We start from the raw sequence: 6,000 nt of genomic DNA, 5'->3' as shown, positions 1-6,000 counted from the left end.
TCTGAAATTCCTGTAAGTGTTGCGACCAATGTCAGCTGCACCTGTCTTAGAGCGTTTGTCCATTCTTTTTAGCACCTTATTAAATTGTTTTCCCAAAAGAACCATTGCATCAGACTCTGTGTCACTCAGTTGATCTTCTTCCTCAGCATTTGAAACAAAAGCAATGCTTTTGTTTTTCTTATCCATCTTTTCATTTGTAGCTACCTCATAGGTTTGTAGTGAACCAACCAGTTCATCTAGCTTCATATCTGTGATATCCTTTGCTTCTTCTATAGCTGTGACTTTCATGTCAAACTTCTTAGGTAAAGACCTGAGCATTTTTCTTACCAGCTTTTCTTCAGGTATCTTTTCACCCAAGGCATCAAATTGATTGTCAAAATCAAGTATGGTCATGTGAAAATCCTGAATGGTTTCATCATCATTCATTCTAAGATTCTCAAACTTAGTTGTTAGGAGTTGTAGCTTTGACAGCTTTACTTTAGAGGTACCTTCATGAACAGTCTCAAGAATTGTCCAAGCTTCCTTAGCAGAGACACACTTTTTGATGAGTCTGAATATGTGCTTGTCAACACCATTATATAGTGCATATAATGCTTTTAAGTTTGCAAGAGCAAGCTCATCCTCTTCTTTGGACCATTCTTCAGCAGATTTCAACTCAAGAGTTGGTTTACCATCTTTGTCCATCCTCACAGGTGGAGTCCACTGTAACACCCAATGTAACGACCCGATTTTTAGTAAATCGATATTTTATATATTTGCATATATTTTGGGTTAGTGTTAAATATTTATTTACGCGACGTATAATTATTTATCGCGAACATAAGTTTGTGAGCGAAACCTTTGCCATGTTAGTGGGCTTGGGGCGTGTGATAGAGCTTAATGGGCCTAAGCCATTGGGCTTGGTTCAAGGTCCATAGAGAGTAGTATAAGTAACCAAGTCAAACCCATGAATAGTGTCACAATTTATTTTCATGAGAAGTTAGAAGTTTGTAAGCTAGAGCAAAGCAAAAACCCTAGGAGAGCAAGGAGAAGAACACGAGCAAGGAGAAGAGATTTAGAGGCCAGGAATCATCATTCAATCCAAGGTGAGAGTGGTTAAGCATAAGCTTGGGTGATCCAAGAGAGGGGAGGTGTCTAGCCTCCATTCCCAAACTCTCTCACCCAATTTCTTTGGGGTTTGGGTGAAATTTCTTTATCATAAACATGTTCTTTTCATCTTAGTATGCTTAATGAACAACTAGGAGGGAATATGTATATGTTTGATGATGGTTTTGCATGTTTATGCAACTTTGCTTATTTTGCAAGAAATTGGCATGATTTTGATTGTTTGATGTATTTGGATGTTTGGAAGGGATGATTAATGTTCCTTGATATCATATATGCTTGGAATTGTTGTTTAAGAGAATTTATAACATGTTATAATGTATTTTGGATGGATTTGGGTGTTAAACCGCCTTAGAAAACTCAAGAACAGATGTTCTTCTGGTGTGGTTCGCTACCTGCTCGCTACAGCGAACATGTTCGCTACAAGCTCACTACCTGTTCGCCATGTACCTGTAATCCTCTGATGTAGTTCGCTACGGGTTCGCTACGGCTTCGCTTAGCGAACAGCACTATGACAGCAACTTTTTGATAATTGTTTTAAGTGCAATTAGGCACTATGATTGTTGATACCTGTTGATGCTGTTAATGCTTATTGTTAATCGTTATGTGATTCGCACGCGTATGCAATTAGTTGTAGTGTAAAGTGTGTATATCCATGTTTTTGGTTTTGTTTTGGTTTTGAATTATTATATGTTTAATAATTGTGTTGTGTGATGGCATTTATATAAAATGTCAAAGAAGTATATGTATTTTTGTATATCGGGTTGTCCGATAAAGAAGAATATCAGATTGTCTGATAAAGAAGTTTAATGGATTATGTTATCCATGTAGTGAGCAGTAGCTTCGTGCTAAGTGATTATCATATGTTTGGTAAATGCATGACATTCATAAATTCATGCATTATTTAGGGATATCAGACTTGTCTGATAAAGAAGGATATTGGACTTGTCCAATAAAGAAGAATATCAATGGTAAGTTCCTTGATAAAGAAGATGGTACCACATGCATTAGTCGTGTCTAGGTTGGCATGACATTGAATGTTTGGCATTAGTCGCATTTGAGTAAATGTGCAATTATGTGTTATGTGTTATGTGAGTTCTTTGTGTTGTCCGAAACGACGTGAAACTATCTGGTTGTGTATTTGTGAGTATGTGTTATCTGGTGTATTACTTATTGAGGCATGTGTGTGAGTTAGTATACGTGATAGGTTGAATATAGGTGCGTTTCTATATTCGTATGTATGTGATTATGTTTACTAACTCTCTACCTAATTGTTATGTGCTGGACCTTTGGGGGTTCAGGTATTCAGGTCGAGGTCTCGACGAGCTTTAGCTGCAGATCGTTTTGGTGTGGAGCACTTTTGGTGAGGAGCTAGTGTAGGCTACCTTTGTATAGTTTTGTTAAGTTTAGTTGGGTTGTGATGTATATTAGTGCTCTGGTATTTTGTAACATCGAGTCGGGGATCGTTTGTATTCCGTCGTATATCGATGCGAACATCTTAACGTATGTTTTATGTAGATGAATTATCTTTTGAACTATTTTGTTCATTGCTTTGAAAATCCTTTATAGAATGTTTTCCGCTACGACGTTTCGTGTCATGTGCACGATCGTTTTATAAAATGTTTTCCGTAGCGCTCCGGCTACTTATCTTTAAAATGTTTTTAAGATCACGTCTTTTAAGGGTAGTTAGTTCGGGGTGTTACAATAGTGGTATCAGAGCAGGTCGGTTCATGTGAGCCATTAGGATTTTCTTTCTCTTGTATGAAGCATGTGTTGGGTACACTGATAATACATTCTAACGTCGAGTTGTGATTCGTTCAGGAATCATGGCTGCTGCTAGGACCAACGCTCAGATTGCACAAGCTTTGACTGCTTTGACTACATTGGTGGTAAGGGATAATGACCCGGGAAGGGATAGTGAGAAAAGATTGGAAAGGTTTATGTCGCATAAACCGACTCTGTTTACCGGGGGCTATAACCCGGAGGGAGCTATCAAGTGGTTAGATGAGGTTGAGATCATCTTTGAAGCAATGGGTTGTTCTGAGGAGAACAAGACTACTTTGGGAACTTATGCCCTTAGAGAGGAGGCAATCGTTTGGTGGAGGAATGTGAGACTCAGGATAGGAGTGGACGGTGTTGCTATCGTTTGGGAAACTTTCAAAAGGGAATTTTTAAGGAAGTACTTTCCGGCTGATGTGAAGAACAAGAAAGTGATCGAGTTCATGGAGCTCAAGCAAGGAAATTTATCGGTCGCCGAGTATTCGGCTAAGTTTGAAGCTTTGTGTGTGTTTAGTCCACACTACAACACGGTGGAAGCCGAAGACGATAAGTGTGTCAAGTTTGAGAGTGGACTTCGTCCGGATATCAAGCTTTTGATTGGATTTTCTGAAATCAGGGATTTTCCGACCCTTATGACCAAGGCAAGGATTTGTGATGAAGATAGCAAAGCCAAGACCAACTACTATAAGGCTCTGAATGATAGGAAAGGAAAAGGTTTGGATCGTGGTAAGCCGTATGAGAACAAGGGCAATGGAAGTGGAAAGAAGAAGCAAGGAAGTGGAAGTTGTTACAAATGTGGAGAGCGGGGTCATATGTCATATGATTGCCCGAGGAAAAGCGACAAGTGTTTCAGTTGTGGACAGTTTGGGCACAAGGCCGATGCTTGTCGGGTGAAAGTGTTTTGTTTCAATTGTGGCGAGGAAGGTCACAAGAGTCCGGCATGCAAGAAACCGAAGATGCCGCGTTGAGGGTTCGTTCTCTGTTTTACCTCTTAGGTAATTTCGAGGGCGAAATTCTTTTAAGGGGGGTAGAGTTGTAACGACCCGATTTTTAGTAAATCGATATTTTATATATTTGCATATATTTTGGGTTAGTGTTAAATATTTATTTACGCGACGTATAATTATTTATCGCGAACATAAGTTTGTGAGCGAAACCTTTGCCATGTTAGTGGGCTTGGGGCGTGTGATAGAGCTTAATGGGCCTAAGCCATTGGGCTTGGTTCAAGGTCCATAGAGAGTAGTATAAGTAACCAAGTCAAACCCATGAATAGTGTCACAATTTATTTTCATGAGAAGTTAGAAGTTTGTAAGCTAGAGCAAAGCAAAAACCCTAGGAGAGCAAGGAGAAGAACACGAGCAAGGAGAAGAGATTTAGAGGCCAGGAATCATCATTCAATCCAAGGTGAGAGTGGTTAAGCATAAGCTTGGGTGATCCAAGAGAGGGGAGGTGTCTAGCCTCCATTCCCAAACTCTCTCACCCAATTTCTTTGGGGTTTGGGTGAAATTTCTTTATCATAAACATGTTCTTTTCATCTTAGTATGCTTAATGAACAACTAGGAGGGAATATGTATATGTTTGATGATGGTTTTGCATGTTTATGCAACTTTGCTTATTTTGCAAGAAATTGGCATGATTTTGATTGTTTGATGTATTTGGATGTTTGGAAGGGATGATTAATGTTCCTTGATATCATATATGCTTGGAATTGTTGTTTAAGAGAATTTATAACATGTTATAATGTATTTTGGATGGATTTGGGTGTTAAACCGCCTTAGAAAACTCAAGAACAGATGTTCTTCTGGTGTGGTTCGCTACCTGCTCGCTACAGCGAACATGTTCGCTACAAGCTCGCTACCTGTTCGCCATGTACCTGTAATCCTCTGATGTAGTTCGCTACGGGTTCGCTACGGCTTCGCTTAGCGAACAGCACTGTGACAGCAACTTTTTGATAATTGTTTTAAGTGCAATTAGGCACTATGATTGTTGATACCTGTTGATGCTGTTAATGCTTATTGTTAATCGTTATGTGATTCGCACGCGTATGAAATTAGTTGTAGTGTAAAGTGTGTATATCCATGTTTTTGGTTTTGTTTTGGTTTTGAATTATTATATGTTTAATAATTGTGTTGTGTGATGGCATTTATATAAAATGTCAAAGAAGTATATGTATTTTTGTATATCGGGTTGTCCGATAAAGAAGAATATCAGATTGTCTGATAAAGAAGTTTAATGGATTATGTTATCCATGTAGTGAGCAGTAGCTTCGTGCTAAGTGATTATCATATGTTTGGTAAATGCATGACATTCATAAATTCATGCATTATTTAGGGATATCAGACTTGTCTGATAAAGAAGGATATTGGACTTGTCCAATAAAGAAGAATATCAATGGTAAGTTCCTTGATAAAGAAGATGGTACCACATGCATTAGTCGTGTCTAGGTTGGCATGACATTGAATGTTTGGCATTAGTCGCATTTGAGTAAATGTGCAATTATGTGTTATGTGTTATGTGAGTTCTTTGTGTTGTCCGAAACGACGTGAAACTATCTGGTTGTGTATTTGTGAGTATGTGTTATCTGGTGTATTACTTATTGAGGCATGTGTGTGAGTTAGTATACGTGATAGGTTGAATATAGGTGCGTTTCTATATTCGTATGTATGTGATTATGTTTACTAACTCTCTACCTAATTGTTATGTGCTGGACCTTTGGGGTATTCAGGTCGAGGTCTCGACGAGCTTTAGCTGCAGATCGTTTTGGTGTGGAGCACTTTTGGTGAGGTGCTAGTGTAGGCTACCTTTGTATAGTTTTGTTAAGTTTAGTTGGGTTGTGATGTATATTAGTGCTCTGGTATTTTGTAACATCGAGTCGGGGATCGTTTGTATTCCGTCGTATATCGATGCGAACATCTTAACGTATGTTTTATGTAGATGAATTATCTTTTGAACTATTTTGTTCATTGCTTTGAAAATCCTTTATAGAATGTTTTCCGCTGCGACGTTTCGTGTCATGTGCACGATCGTTTTATAAAATGTTTTCCGTAGCGCTCCGGCTACTTATCTTTAAAATGTTTTTAAGATCACGTCTTTTAAGGGTAGTTAGTTCGGGGTGTT

The sequence above is a fragment of the Trifolium pratense genome, linkage group LG6 (assembly GCF_020283565.1).
Source record: "Trifolium pratense cultivar HEN17-A07 linkage group LG6, ARS_RC_1.1, whole genome shotgun sequence".
Lineage (NCBI taxonomy): Eukaryota > Viridiplantae > Streptophyta > Magnoliopsida > Fabales > Fabaceae > Trifolium > Trifolium pratense.
Note: the sequence above shows the minus strand (reverse complement) of the source record.